The sequence below is a fragment of the Oncorhynchus mykiss genome, chromosome 8 (assembly GCF_057628025.1).
Source record: "Oncorhynchus mykiss isolate SJ-2025 chromosome 8, ASM5762802v1, whole genome shotgun sequence".
Classification (NCBI taxonomy): domain Eukaryota; kingdom Metazoa; phylum Chordata; class Actinopteri; order Salmoniformes; family Salmonidae; genus Oncorhynchus; species Oncorhynchus mykiss.
Genome location: NC_143029.1, coordinates 48,663,801 through 48,679,408, shown reverse-complemented (window position 1 = coordinate 48,679,408; position 15,608 = coordinate 48,663,801). Strand labels below are relative to the sequence as shown.

Below are 15,608 nucleotides of genomic sequence, written 5' to 3'. Positions count from 1 at the left end.
GCAAGTCTGGAAAATATCGTCCATTTTTTCAGTTTCACAACATACTGTGGTGCGCCTCAAGAAGGGAGGGGTCTATTCGTGTTGTAACCAAGGATAAACTTAAACAATTCATTGAATGGCGGACGAATATTTTATTTTTGTTTTTGGTAAACAGTTTTACCAGGGATTTTTACTCCTAAACACGTTCTGTTATAGCCACAGACCCGATTCAACCAGTTTTAGAAACTTCAGATTGTTTTCTATCCACACATACTTATCATATGCATATACTATATTCCTGGCATGAATAGCAGGACTTTGAAATGTTGCGTGATTTTTAACAAAAAGCTGCGAAAATTCGCATCAAGTATGCTTTAACCCCAATAATGGGATTTCTGCTGCATACTTGGTAAACATTACATTATCTCATTGCACTCATAAATTAAATTGACTAAAGTAAATGGAATCTCGGCATTGTGTTGTGCCCCTGGGTGACTGGGTGATGAGTGAGTGAAGTCAGTGGGAAAATGCTCACCTTCGATGGCCACTGGCACGCCGGAGAAGTGTGATCTTCCCAGAAACTCTTCCTAGGTTCCAGCCTTTCTAGGGAGTATTCCCTAGCCACTGTGGTTCTACACCTGCATTGCTTGCTGTTTGGGTTTTAGGCTGGGTTTCTGTACAACACTTTGTGACATCAGCTGAGGAAAGAATGGCTTTATAAATACATGTGATTGATTGATTTAATAAATAGATCACTAGTCACTTTAATAATGCCACTTTAATTATGTTTACATATCTTGCATTACTCATCTCATATGTATATTCGGTATTTTATACCATCTATTGCATCTTGCCTATGCCGCTCGATCGTTGCTTATCCATATATATATATATATTCTTATTCCATTCCTTTACTTAGATTTGTGTGAATTAGGTAAGGGTTGTGGAATTGTTAGATTACTTATTAGATATTGCTGCACTTTTGGAACTAGAAACACAAGCATTTCACTACACTACACTCGCAATAACATCTGTTCACCATGTTTATTTGTGACTACTCCTCATACTACTTCTGATAAAGAGGAGGAGTATGAAGGATCGGAGGACCAAAACGCAGCATGGTAAGTGTTCATGTTTTTTAATGAATAACGAACACTGAACAAAACAAACGTGAAGTAAATCAAACCGAAACAGTCCCGTGTGGTACAGACACTAACACGGAAAATAAATACCCACGAAACACAGGTGGAAAAAGGCTACCTAAGTATGATTCTCAATCAGGGACAACGATTGACAGTTGCCTCTGATTGAGAACCATACCAGGCCAAACACAGAAATAGAAAATCATAGACAAACTAACATAGACAACCCACCCAACTCACGCCCTGACCATACTAAAACAAAAGACAAAACAAAGAAACTAAGGCCAGAACGTGACAATTTGACCAATAAAATGTTATTTGATTTTATTTAACGTTAGCTAGGGAGCCAGCCAACTAACATTAATAGCTAGCTAACAGTACAATTTTGCTTGAAATGAAACCACTCTGTCAATTAGAAATGTGTAATATCTGAAAATGTAACTAGCTAGACTATCTTACATCATCATGCATGATGGATGCGTCTCCCTGTCATGGATGCCATGCCACAGTTGCCCTTAGTTTGAAGATGTAATCCGGAGACAGGTGTTTTCTACATCTCTTTAGCTATCATACTCTAATTCCACTGATTTCAAAACTCAATCCTCCATAAAGTAGAGAGCAACACTTATGCAGCTCCACCACATGATACATAAAAAGGACACGTTCAACAGGATTACCAACACAGACTGACCAGCTCAAATAGACAGAAGGCTTCTACATGGCAGACCAATCCAAACTCATCTCTCGGCATGTCTAGCCCACTCATTATCTCAGCCAATCATGGCTAGTGGAAAGTTGCTGACTTTTTCTGTGGCTTAACCAACGAGGCTCGTAATGTAACAATTTTATTAGTATTTACAGACGGCATACAAGTTTGTTATTAAGGCACATGGAAGTTCACATGTTCAAGATGGCATTTCTGCCAAAAAAATTGAACCTTAAAATGGCTCTACTGTGAAATCATGAATTGCGACATACGTCTACTTTCCTGAAATGGTCACAATTTGTCATTTAGCGATTTTAGCAGTACCGGGAGACGAAAAGCATAGGTAAACTGTGTCTGTCGAGGAATCTCATAGTTTGGTTCTCCATGCTTTCTGTGGTTACTCTCTGACATGTTTTGGCTTTGACTGTGTTGGTAGTATTTGTCAATATCCTTACACATTTTTTTGTGTTGTTTTCCAGTTTGGATGCCATTGCCCACGAGTTAACGGATCATCGTTGGAGAGGTACACTGCTATTTAGTCGGTTTTAGGGACATTGATTAATTAAAAAAATATCAAGGCATTCAGCGCAGCCATCTTCTGTCCTCCATTTTCCCTAGTTCAGTGTTGTTGTTGTGGATGGTTAGTACTTAGTAGGGTCTGTAGTGTTTACGGTGTTATTTCATGTGGGACTGAGGTCTATATACCCAGCAAATTTTTATACTCCACCCATTCCATTGGTTCAATGCAATACACTGTAGATCTATACATTTCATTTTGGTTTATATAGAAATAGACTATTCTTTGTGCAGAGGTAAAAGTGTGGTTGGGTTTATTCTGTGCGGTCTGTCGAAACCCCCTTCAAATGACGCGGTGATAACCATGGTCCTGAAGTCAATGCTTACAGTATATATACACACACTAAACTATCAACACTCAAAAAGCAAACACACAAGGCAAACTTTTTAGTCAAAATGAAAATTGAATTAATTTACAATTTAAGCATCATGAATATAGACTGAGCTACAGGTACACAATCACTACAGTCCCCCATTTTCTAAAAGGTTTCGCCAAAAAATTAATGGTCTGACACACTTTATGATACATTCATTCATTGGAAACCCTCATCAAAAAAATCCATAAAATTAGTGAATGGCACCGATTTGGAAAATCTATATCGATATCAGTTGCATTTTTAGATTCAATATTTATATTATAATGATTCGAAGAAAATACTTTGCAACTTCGTGAATGTTCACTTTTCTGTGAATTCCAGACAACTGTTTGGTGTGTTCTGTTGGTACAAACCGACCTTACTAGTTTTATTACAATGTAAAGACCATCCAAAATTGATGGCCCATCAGCATGCAATTAAGAATGCTGTGCAGCCTGTTTTTGTTTTAGTGTTAATTTTTTAAAGAGTGCTAAGTGGCCTGCTAGAAGGTCTGTGAGAGGGCTTTGTGCACACAGGAACAGTCAAGTATGCTTTTTTCAGAACAGGAAGAATAAAGCAATATTTAAAATATGCCTTGCTCATATTGCTATCAAACGGTATCGATATCATATAAAATGTTTGATATTGGTGCCCACCACTATATGAAATAAATAACACATCTATACTTAAATATCATTTCATCATTAAGCATATTTAATATTTAATCAGTCTGCTATATATTCAAGTTTAAAATCTGTCACGTTTTGACTTTAGTTCCTTTGTTTTGTCTTTGTTTTAGCATGGTCAAGGCGTGAGTTGGGGTGGGCAGTCTGTTTGTTTTTCTATGTTGGTTTTTGTGTTCGGCCTTGTATGGTTCTCAATCAGAGGCAGGTGTCGTTAGTTGTCTCTGATTGAGAATCATACTTAGGTAGCCTTTTTCCACCTGGGTTTCGTGGGTGTTTATTTTCTGTCTAGTGTGTGTTGTCACCTTACAGAACTGTTTCGGTTTAGTTGATTCACGTTTATTATTTTGTTCCAGTGTTCAGTTGTGTTTTTGATTAAATCAATATGGACACTTACCACGCTGCGTTTTGGTCCGATCCTTACTCCTCCTCAGACGAAGAGGAGGAAATCCGTTACAAAATCATAACTTCTTTCCACTAAGTAATCTTCGATAACTCATGTAAAACATAGTCTTGGATGCCATTGTGAAAAAGTATATTCACATTGCCCTCTCATAAGACTGCTTTAGAGAACAAGCACACATAAATACCACAGCTGCGATTGTTTTTAAAAGGCAGAGGGTGCGGATCCGATTTTTGTTGACATTCCCTTATTTAAATTCTCCATAGATAAATGTTTTTGTACCTGAACCCCATTACATTATTTGTTTGTGCCATTTAGTTTAATTTCACCTTGGTGTCACCTGCAATAGAATGTATAAATGTTACCTCTATTCTTGCCCCAGATATTCCTAAGATTTTTTGACACTACATTTAGTGACAATGGGTTTTCCAATTGGCCACTGCAAAGTTTTGGCAACTTCCTCCCAAAATGGGAAACCAAACGTTACATTATGCATGGAAGTGCTAATAATGCTAATTTTATGATTCTTAACTTTCTTATCCTCCCCAACACCCCTTCCAACCCCATACAATTGATGTTACAGAATTGGTGGTTCAACAGCAATATTTTCATTTTACATGTTTATTATTCTGATCTTTGCATTTATCAGTAAAGTCAACTCCTACCATAGCACTAGGTCCATCCTTTACCAGCCACAGATATATTTCATTTTTTAGGACAAATCTAAAATTATTTTTGTGAGAAGCCTTTGACTCACCCGCTGAAGCGCCACCTTTACAAAGTTCAGCCATTGGTTAGGAAAACAAAAATGTTTACATCAGCAAGAGCAGGGTAGGCCAGGGCTCATTATTGGGTTATCCATTGCCGTGTAGCCTAGCTTTATTTACATCATCCCAGCAGCGCAAAAACTCAGGAAGGAAGTTATTTTCTTTGAAATGTAACTTTCCTCTGTGCTTCTCCGAGCATGCACTTCGTATTTCCTAGGTCTATAGCTTAGTATAGGCTATTGATAATTTAAATGAGACCACACTAAATATAGGCACACTTGATATTGCATGCCTAGCAGAGAATCAGAGATGATAAGCAAGCACATACAATGGCATTTATACATTTTACAGTACCACTCAAAGTTTGGATACACCTACTCATTCCAGGGTTTTTCTTTATTTGTACTATTTTCTACATTGTAGAAGAATAGTGAAGAAATCAAAACTATGAAATAACACATGGAATTATGTAGTGACCAAAAAACTGTTAAACAAATCAAAATAACCACCCAGCTTTGCACACTCTTGGCATTCTCTCAACCAGCTTCACCTGGAATGCTTTTCCAACAGTCTTGAAGGAGTTCCCACATATGCTGAGCACTTGTTGGCTGCTTTTCCTTCAGTCTGCGGTATTATGGCCGCGGGTCACTGCAGACCCCTTGGATCGAGTGTGTGAGCCAGACCATCAATGTTTCGATGCACGTGTGGATAGAGGGGTGCTGGAGACGTTTTTCAGAACCTCCTTGATCAACTAGTGGTGGCAGCCTAGACCAGCTGGACCAGGAGGTCAACTGACATATTAGTATGGTGTTTTGCTCTCGGTAGCTAGCTAGCAACTTATGCTCTCTTTTTACACAAGGCAGTGTTGTTCCGTAGAGTATAATTTTGTAATCGATTCAGCCATAACGGACTTGCTGGTACTATTACAAGCCAAGCTAGCCAAGTTGAGCTAGCTAGCTTTGTTTGCTATACCCAAAATGTACTGTAGCCTAATGATACAGCTAGCTAGATAACGTTAGCTAGTCTCATCTCATCAGGAGCAAAACTGGATAAATGTTTTTGTTGATTATGACAAAAAGAAAAGGAATGACTTTGGCTTTATGATGCATATTAACTATACCTTTGTGTGGTAGCTAGCTATCTAGCTAATGTACAGTACCAGTCAAAAGTCTGGATACACCTACTCATTCAAGGGTTTTACTTTATTTTTACTATGTTCTACATTGTAGAATATGAATTAACATATATGGAATCATATAGTAACCAAAAAAAGTGTTAAACAGCCACCCTTTGCCTTGATGACAGCTTTGCACACTCTTGGCATTCTCTCAACCAGCTTAATAGCCAACTTTCAAGCTCCGCCCATAACTTTTGGACTTTATAGCGTTCCCAGAAAGCATGGATTATTGAATCATTATTTCTCCACTTAAGACATGACTCTGCTGTTCTGCTGTAGAATTTGGGAATTTTGTAACCGACCGCCTTGATTAACAATTAACAAGGGTCTTATATAGCAAAATTTGAAACAAATATTTTTTTACATTGGATAAAAGTAGGGACACAGAGATACAAAATGGTATATCATACACTGCATTTGAGGAACAATGGGAAATGAATTCTGCTTTGAAAGTTGATAAACTTGTAATCCCACTTTTTGAGAAAACGGCCCTTGAATGTTTGGTAAACTTCTGGAGAGCTCTTTTGTCTACACCCATTCAGCATTGTTCACACCTTCTAAAGCCTTAGCCCCACCCATCTCTTTAAGTATTCACATGTGAGGTCATGTGCTAAAGGTCATGTAGTGTGGTAAAGATTAAGACTAAAAGTGGTAAAAGTAGTAGCCTACAATAAGGAAAAATTCCAGGTAAACAGAAAGTGCCCAGATATAAAATATTTTTAAATATTAGATGACGCTTACCCAGACACACTTGTCTAAATTGATGGGTCATCTGAAAGAAATGCTATAACCCCAGCCACATCTTGCTAGGTGGATGGGTCTCTACAGAAGGTGTAAACAGTACAGTGAAATGGTTACTTGCATTGTAGCAATATCAAAAATAGATAGTGTCAATATAAATAAAAAATAGAAGTAGAGAAAGAACAAAATAATTTAAAATATGTACAAGAACAATATCAGTGATACTGGTGATAGATGAGATAGTTATATGCAAACAGTCAGGGGTAAAGTGGCTGAGCAGCAATATAAAAAATAAATAGTAGCAGCAATATATGGCGTGTGTGTTAGGAGAGAGTAATGTGAATGTCCATAGAGGCACTGCAGATAGTGCTGATGACTGGGATCTCGCCCCCAGTGATGAACTGGTCTGTCCGACCCACGCATTAACAAGGGAATCTATATTCGTAGAGCCTGTTTCTGTCCTGCCCTTGACTTTGGTGCAGGGCATCTGATGTCCATAGCCTCTTTGTCGCAAAGCTCCCTAATCTTCTCTAAAAGATAAGTTTGTCTATCTGTGTCCAGTGCAGGTGGTGCTTGTACAGGCAGTCGATCTATGGGAGTAAGAATATCAGCATTGCACAGCAGCTGAAACCTGGTCCCGGCTGAGTCCAAACGCTCCTTGGCAACAACACCACCAGGCTTCTGAGCATCGAAGCTGTAAAACAGATGTAATGGGAATTCATGTTTGTGCTTTTATTATAACTAATTTCTGTGTTGTATTCATATGCTGTTCTATAATCCAATTTATGCGTTCATGCAAGTGGCTGACTGTCACGTCCTGACCTTAGTTCCTTTTTTATGTCTCTGTTTTAGTTTGATCAGGGCGTAAGTTGGGGTGGGCATTCTATGTTTTTGTTCTAGGTTTTGCATTTCTGTGTTTGGCCTGGTATGGTTCCCAATCAGAGGCAGCTGTCGATCGTTGTCTCTGATTGAGAACCATACTTAGGCAGCCTGTTTTACCACTATGGGTTCTGGGTAGTTATTTTCTGTTTAGTGTTTTGTTGCACCTTGCAGAACTGTTTGTCGGTTTGTTGTTTTATTCAGTATTCATTCTTTATTAAATTATTATGAATATGTACCGTGCTGCACTTTGATCCTCTTCTCCTTCCACCAACGACAAGCGTTACAGAACTACCCACCACCAAAGGACCAAGCAGCGTGGTGAGGAGCAGCAGAGCCATCTGGAGAAATGGACATGGGAGGAGATACTGGAAGGCAAGGGACCCTGGGCACAGGCTGGGGAGTATCTCTGTCCACAAGAGGAACTGGAGGCAGCTAAGGTTGAGCGGAAACACTACGGGGAGTTGGTACGGCTGGCAAGGAAGCCCGAGAGGCAGCCCCAAAAATGTCTTGGGGTGGCACAAAGGGAGTGTGGCAAAGTCAGGAGTCAGACCTGAGCCTTCTCCCCGTGCTTATCGTAAGGAGCCAAGGATGGAACCGGAGCCGGTCAGGGCGTAATTGGAGGTGAACAACGGAAGCGAAGCAGAGACAGAGTTAATGGGGAGATTGGAGGAGAGAGTAATGAGGGAGTTGTTGTGTTGGTGCATGAGGCACGACCGCCCGACGGAGCGTGTCTGGGATTTTATGTCACCTGAGTCAGCTCTCCATACTCGTCCTGAGGTGCGTGCTAGCCGTCTGGTGAAGACTGTGCCAGACCCACGCACCAGGCTAGCTAACATTAGGCTATAACTAGCAATGCAAATGGATTTCTGAGATAATATTACTACACAGATCCTACACTGAATGCAAATGTTAGCTAGCGAGCCAGCCACCTAATGTCAGTTAGCTAGCTAACAGAAAGCTTTAACTTGCAATGAAAACGACTTTCTGACAAAATTATAAACTTATATCTGAAACTGTAGCTGGACTCTTACCCGTATACATGGATGAACGCTACACAGCAGACTGCAAACCCCTTTCATGAAATAAGACGTCCTGTGTCATTTCCATTTTCTTTGTACAACTTTCTTGGCTCATTGTGTCAAGTCACTCTGGTTCACATTGACCGTGTGCCATGCCATAAGAGTCAAAGAAAATCAGCATGGTACAATCGTCCTCCTGAAAATAGTCCATCAGAAGTTTTTTCTGCCCTGATAAATTCAAGGCAGCAATGTTATTGAGAGCAGTAGCAACACATTTGCAGTTGTCCATGGCTAACGTTATATCTTTCAAAAATAACTGCAGTAGAAAGGATTATCAACATAACGAGCAGCTCACTTTATAGACAAAGAATGCAACATGGCAGACAAATCCGAATTTCATGTCCAGCACATTCATTATCTCAGCCAATCATGGCTAGTGGGAAGGTTCCTGGCTTTTTCTGTGGCTAAACCAACTGGACTCGTAATTTAAGAACTTTAATCATATTTACAGATGGCATACAAGTTTGTTATTAAGGCACATGAAAGTTCAAGGTTCCAGAAGGCATTTCTGCCCAAAAATAGCCTTTTGATAAAAAAAATACAAATAAACATTCAAATGCCTCTGCTGTGAAGTCAAATGCCTCTGCTGTGACTTGCGACATTCGCCTAGTTCCCTGAAACGAGTCACAAATTCTACACATTAGTTTATACTGGATTAGGCTGTATTTGTATTCTGTATTTCATTAGCTACGCTCCAAATGTCCCTCCATCTTGTGCCAACATGGTTCCAATAGTAATATTTTTGTAAATTGGATATGCTCTCTGCAAGGCTCTGTATATCTTATCATATGAGCATTCTTTTCTAACTTAAATATTTTGATTTGAAATAAAAATGTTGTGACATGTAACTTTTAAGTACATGTATTTGAATCTACATTGGTCAGTCCAAAATTACATTTATTTCCATGACAGAATTCAAAAGTATTTCCTGTTACCAAGTAATTTACGGATTCTATGCCTTTAGTTTCCCATGTGGACCAATTTATGGGTGAATACTGAAAAGGATTGTTTGATAAGGTTGTGTTTTTATGGAGTGATATTGGTTCACGTAAAATGTCTTTGTTTTAGTATGGTGAGTTGGGTGGGTTGTCTGTGTTTTTCTATGATTTGCTATTTCTGTGTTTGGCCTGGTATGGTTCTCAATCAGAGGCAGCTGTCAATCGTTGTCCCTGATTGAGAACCATATTTAGGGAGCCTGTTTTCTATTGTGTTTCGTGAGTGATTATTTTCTGTATTTGTGTATGTTACCAGACAGGACAGTTTTGTGTCACTCGTTTATCGTTTTGTTGTTTTGTTCGAGTATTTGTTTTCATTAAAAGGCATAATGAATACTTACCACGCTGCTTCTTGGTCCTCATCTCTTTCTCCCACAGACGAACGTTACAGAATTGAGTTTTCATTATTGGTCAGGTATATCAGGAGATCATTTGCGAATAAGTTTAGTTTATATTCATGTTCACTAATACCTGTTAAACAAACACGTGTATGTGACACAGGGCTGTAACCCAAACAGAGCGTGGTGTAAACCTCTAATAAATACATGGGATGACACCGGTAATAACAAGTGCACACTAACACAGTAACACGCAAGCCGATACAAAAGAGCACAGGTACTCACAAGACCAACAGGCATGGAACAATAACCAACAAGGACAATGGGGAACAGAGAGGACATATATACACATACTAATCAGGGGGAATGGGAACCAGCTGTGAATAATGAGACAAGACAGTCCGGGGTTGGTGGTAATGATCCAGTTCAGTGACGCCTAAAAGGCCAGTGACGTAGACCTCCGGAGCTGGTGAAGTCGGAAGTTTACATACACTTAGGTTGGAGTCATTAAAACTCGTTTTTCAACCACTCTACAAATTTCATGTTAACAAACTATAGTTTTGGCAAGTCGGTTAGGACATCTACTTTGTCATGACACAAGTCATTTTTCCAACAATTGTTAGACAGATGATTTAGTTTATAATTCACTGTATCACAATTCCAGTGGGTCAGAAGTTTATATACAAAGTTGACTGTGCCTTTAAACAGCTTGGAAAATTCCAGAAAATGATGTCATGGCTTTAGAAGCTTCTGATAGGATAATTTACATAATTTGAGTCAATTGGAGGTGTACATGTGGATGTATTTCAAGGCCTACCTTCAAACCCAGTGCCTCTTTGCTTGACATCATGGGAAAATCCAAATAAATCAGCCAAGACTTCAGAAAATAAATTGTAGACCTCCACAAGTCTGGTTCACCCGTTGGAGCAAAAAGCCTGAAGGTACCACGTTCATCTGTACAAAGAATAGCTCGCAAGTATAAACATCATGGGACCACGAAACCGTCATACCGCTCAGGAAGGAGACGTGTTCTGTCTCCTAGAGATGAATGTACTTTGGTGCGAAAAGTGCAAATCAATCCCAGAACAACAGCAAAGGACCTTGTGAAGATTATGTAGGAAACGGGTACAAAAGTATCTATATCCACAGTAAAACAAGTCCTATATCAACATAACCTGAAAGGTCGCTCAGCAAGGAAGAAGCCACTGCTCCAAAACCGCCATAAAAAAGCCAGACTGTGGTGGCAACTTCACATCGGGACAAAATATCGTACTTTTTTGAGAAATGTCCTCTGACGAAACAAATAGAACTGTTTGGCCATAATTACCATTGTTTTGTTTGGAGGAAAAAGAGGAAGGCTTGCAAGCCGAAGAACACCATCCCAACCGTGACTGTGTCTGCGAGCAAGGAGGCCTACAAACCTGACTCAGTTACACCAGCTCTGTCAGGAGGAATGGGCCAAAATTCACTCAACTTATTGTGGAAGGCTATCCTAAAACGTTTGACCCAAGTTAAACAATTTAAAGGCAATGCTACCAAATACTAATTGAGTGTATGTAAACATCTGACCCACTGGAAATGTGATGAAATAAATAAAACCTGAAATAAATCATTCCTCTCTACTATTATTCTGACATTTCACATTCTTAAAGTAAAGTTGTGATCCTAACTGACCTAAAACAGGGAATTTGTACTTGGATTAAGTGTCAGGAATTGTGGAATGCTGAGGTTAAATGTATTTGGCTAAGGTGTATGTAAACATCCGACTTCATCTGTATAGAGTGTGTGGGCTTATCACCACTTGCCCTCCCTTACCCACCCAGGCCAAGTTTATCCCAACCTCTGTTTCCCCCCCTCCTTCTGAATCACATTTACACCCCTCTATACATGTGCTTACTCATCCATTCATCCACTCATCCAATCCATTCTCATCCATTCACACACAACATACTGTAATGTATACGCTGGGAGTCGGAAAGCAAGTGCAGGTGGTGAGTTTAATAACAAACGGAACATTGAACAATATAACAAGCACGAGTAGCGTGCACATAATGATGATGTGCGTAATGATGAGACAACTTGTGACAACGAGCACCAGAGAGGAGGAAAGATAAAAGGAAAGGGAAAGGTGGATATCTAGTCAGATATATTGCAAGATGGCGCCGACAGAGATGGTTGCCTCGCTTCAGGTCATTAGGAAACAATGCAATTAGTTTTTTTTACGTATTATGTTATGTATTATTTCTTACATTGTTAGACCAGGAAATATTAAGTGCTATTACATACAGCCAGGAAGAACTATTGGATATAAAATTGATGATAACTTAACCAACATTTTGACCAGGAATACGTCTTTCCCAAAGCGGATAATTTGTTCGGACCTCCACCCTGGACATGGGATCTTATTCTAGAGAACGACACAAAAAAACGTGGTCACCGCATGAGAGGAAGACGGAGCGGCCTACTGGTCAGACTCAGAAGGCGAGCACACCATCCACCTCTCCCGAGCACATTACTCGCCAATGTCCAATATCTAGATAAAAAGGTGGACAAAAGTAGGGCACGAGTTGCCTTCCAAAGAGACATCAGAGATTGTAACATTCTCTGTTTCACGTAAACATGGCTCACTCGGGATATGTTGTCAGAGTCGGTACAGCCACCCGGTTCTTCATGCATCGCCCCAACAGAAACAAACATCTCTCTGGTAAGAAGAAGGGCGGGGGTGTATGCCTTATGGTGTAATCACAACAACATACAGGAACTCAAGTAATTTTGTTCACCTGACCAAGAATTCCTTACAATCAAATGCCGACCGCGTTTTCTTCCAAGAGAATTCTCTTCGATTATAGTCACAAACGTGTATATCCCACCCCCAAGGAGATTCCTTGTCAGCCCTGAAAGGACTTCAATGGACTCTATGTAAACTGTAAACCATAAATCCTGAGGCTGCATTTATTGTAGCCGGGGATTAACAAAGCTAACCCGAGAACGAGACTTCCTAAATTCTATCACCATATTGAATACGGGTTGATAGCATTCTGGATAATTTCTACTCTAACTTCCGTTATGCATACAAAGCCCTCCCGCGCCCTGACTTCGGGCAACTCTTAACATGACTCCATTTTGTTGCTCCCAGCCTGTAGGCAGAAACTAAAACAGGAAATGTCCAACTATCAGATTCCATGCTTCAGGATTGCTTCGATCACATGGGCATCATTGATGAGCAAGTTTATTAGCAAGTGCATCGGAGATGTCATACCCACTGTGACTATTAAAACATTCCCTAACCAGAAACTGTGGATTGATGGCAGAATTCGGACAAAACTGAAAGCGCAAACCATCGCTTTTAATCATAGCAAGGCGACTGGAAACATGACCGAACACAAACAGTGCAAGATACATTTTTTTAACCCTTTCTCAATTTTCAAGCAAACGAAATGAGCAGCAGCTTCCCGCAGAATTCCCGCGAGAGAGTAACGGTTAAGTGGTGGTTAAGAACAAGTGTATCTTTAATTATATGTGAAACATGTATCTTTCATCAAAGTTTATGATGAGTATTTCTGTTATATGTCGTGGCTCTCTGTAATTACTCCGGATATTTTGGAGGCATTTCTGAACATGACGCCAATGTAAACCGAGATTTATGGATATAAAAATGCACATTATCGAACAAAACATCAATGTATTGTGTAACATGATGTCCTATGAGTGTCATCTGATGAAGATTATGAAAGGTTAGTGATTAATTTTATCTCCATTTCTGCTTTTGTAATTATCTTTGGCTGGGAAGAAGCGGAACGTGTTCCCTAGACAGGTTAACCTACTCGTCTGTGAATTCTTACAAGGTACCACGCCCTCCTCCCCCTTTTTCTCCATCTTTTTTTCATGCTGATGATGGGGATTTGGGCCTTGTTTTGACAAAGCAGTATATCCTTCGCGTCGGACCCATTAAAGAAAAAATCTTCATCCAGTTCGAGGTGAGTAATTGCTATTCTGATGTCCAAAACCTATTTTCGGTCATAAGAGATGGTAGCAGCAACATTATGTACAAAATTGTTGATAAACAGTGCGAAAAAAATGACTAAAATTTCACTGTTGGTTCGGAGCACTTAAAACGGCAGCCATCCCCCTCCAGCGCCATTATTATATTGGCTCTATTGAATACTGTGCGCTTCCTGCCTCTGTTTGAAGAGAACTCTGATGTCTTGTGTTGCACCGATGAGTGTCCAAATTGTGTGTCAACTGCTTGAACAGACAATTCGGTGTCTTCAAAGAGTGAGGGAGAGACAGCATGGACATAAGAGAACAAATAAGAGAACAGGTGTGAAGGAGAGAAAGAAGGATGGGGAGAATAAAATAGTGTGTGTGAGAGAGAGAGAGATTTGATTAGATTTTTTAGGATCCCCATTAGCCGTCAGCTAGTCTTACTGGGGTCCGACACATAACGAAAAAGACATTACAGACAAAATACTTTACAATTTATGTACATTTAAAAACATTGACATGTAGTGTGTGTGTGTACGTGCATCTATCAGTTACACATACATTTCAGTACATACACACAATAAGTAGATCACATGGGGGAGAGGCGTTGTGCCGTGAGGTGTTGCTTTATTTGTGTTTTGAAACCAGGTTTTCTGTTCACTTGCGTTGTATAAGATGGAAGGGAGTTCCATGCTCTCATGGCTCTGTATAATACTATGTTTCCTTGAATTTGTTCTGGACCTGGGGACTGTGAAAAGGCCCCTGGTGGCATGTATGTAGGGGTAGGAGTGTGTTTGTAAGTTGACTGTGCAAAAAATAATGTTTCTTATAAAAACAAGAACAGTCAGTCTTTCCTCAACTCTTACCCAAGAGAGACTGGCATGCATAGTATTAATATTAGCCCTCTGATTGCAATGAAGAGCAAGATGTTCCTATCACATTTTAGGTATGACTCAGATGCAGACAGTGTCGTGGAAACAAACGTTTATTTCTACTACAGGGGCAGGTAAACGACAGGTCAAAGGCAGGCAGGTGTCAATAATCCAAAGAGGGTCAAAGGGTCCAGAATGGCAGGCAGGCTCAGGGTCAGGGCAGGCAGGGGTCAATAATCCAGTGAGGTGGGGCAAGATACAGAACGGCAGGCAGGCTCAGGGTCAGGGCAGGCAGAACGGTCAAAACCGGGAAGGACTAGAAAACAGGAGCAAGAAACAGGCAGGAGCAGGGTAATAAACGCTGGTAGGTTTCACAAACAAAACGAACTGGCAACAGACAAACAGAGAACACCGGTATAAATACACTGGGGATAATGGGGAAGATGGGTGGCACCTGGAGGGGGGTGGAGACAAGCACAAAGACAGGTGAAACATCAGGGTGTGACAGTTCTCCTCTGTTCTGGTCTAGCTGCAGCTGCAGCTTAGGTCTTTCTTTGTGACATTTGACCATATGACTGGACAATAATCAAGATTAGATAAAACTAGAGCCTGCAGGACATGCTTTGTGGAGTGTGATGTCAAAAAAGCAGTGCATCTCTTTATTTCTTTATTATTATTTATCTCCATCTTTACAACCATTGAATATGTTTTGACCATGAGAGAGAGAGAGAGAGAGAGAGAGAGAGAGGAAATAAAAGAACAAGGCTGAAGGAGAGAAATAGAATGGGAAGAATGGAAGAGAGAGAGGTGGGAAAAGTAGAAATACGTCTAGAGAAGGATGGGAAGAGTGAAGAAGGAGAATGGGATGACGATGGCCTCAGGGCCCCCAGCAGAGCTCAATAGCTTTTCATGCTTCATTAGTTTTCCG

At 40.1% G+C, this 15,608-nt stretch overlaps 1 long non-coding RNA gene across 1 annotated transcript; it reads right to left on the bottom strand.

Annotated features, from left to right (window-relative positions):
• Positions 1-4,989: 4,989 nt before the first annotated feature.
• Positions 4,990-8,830, bottom strand: LOC149981674 (uncharacterized). The gene is made up of 2 exons (XR_016482406.1): positions 8,444-8,830; positions 4,990-7,224 (listed from the first exon to the last, which is right to left on the bottom strand). It is a non-coding gene; the product is annotated as an uncharacterized LOC149981674 (long non-coding RNA).
• Between the last annotated feature and the right edge of the window lie 6,778 nt (positions 8,831-15,608).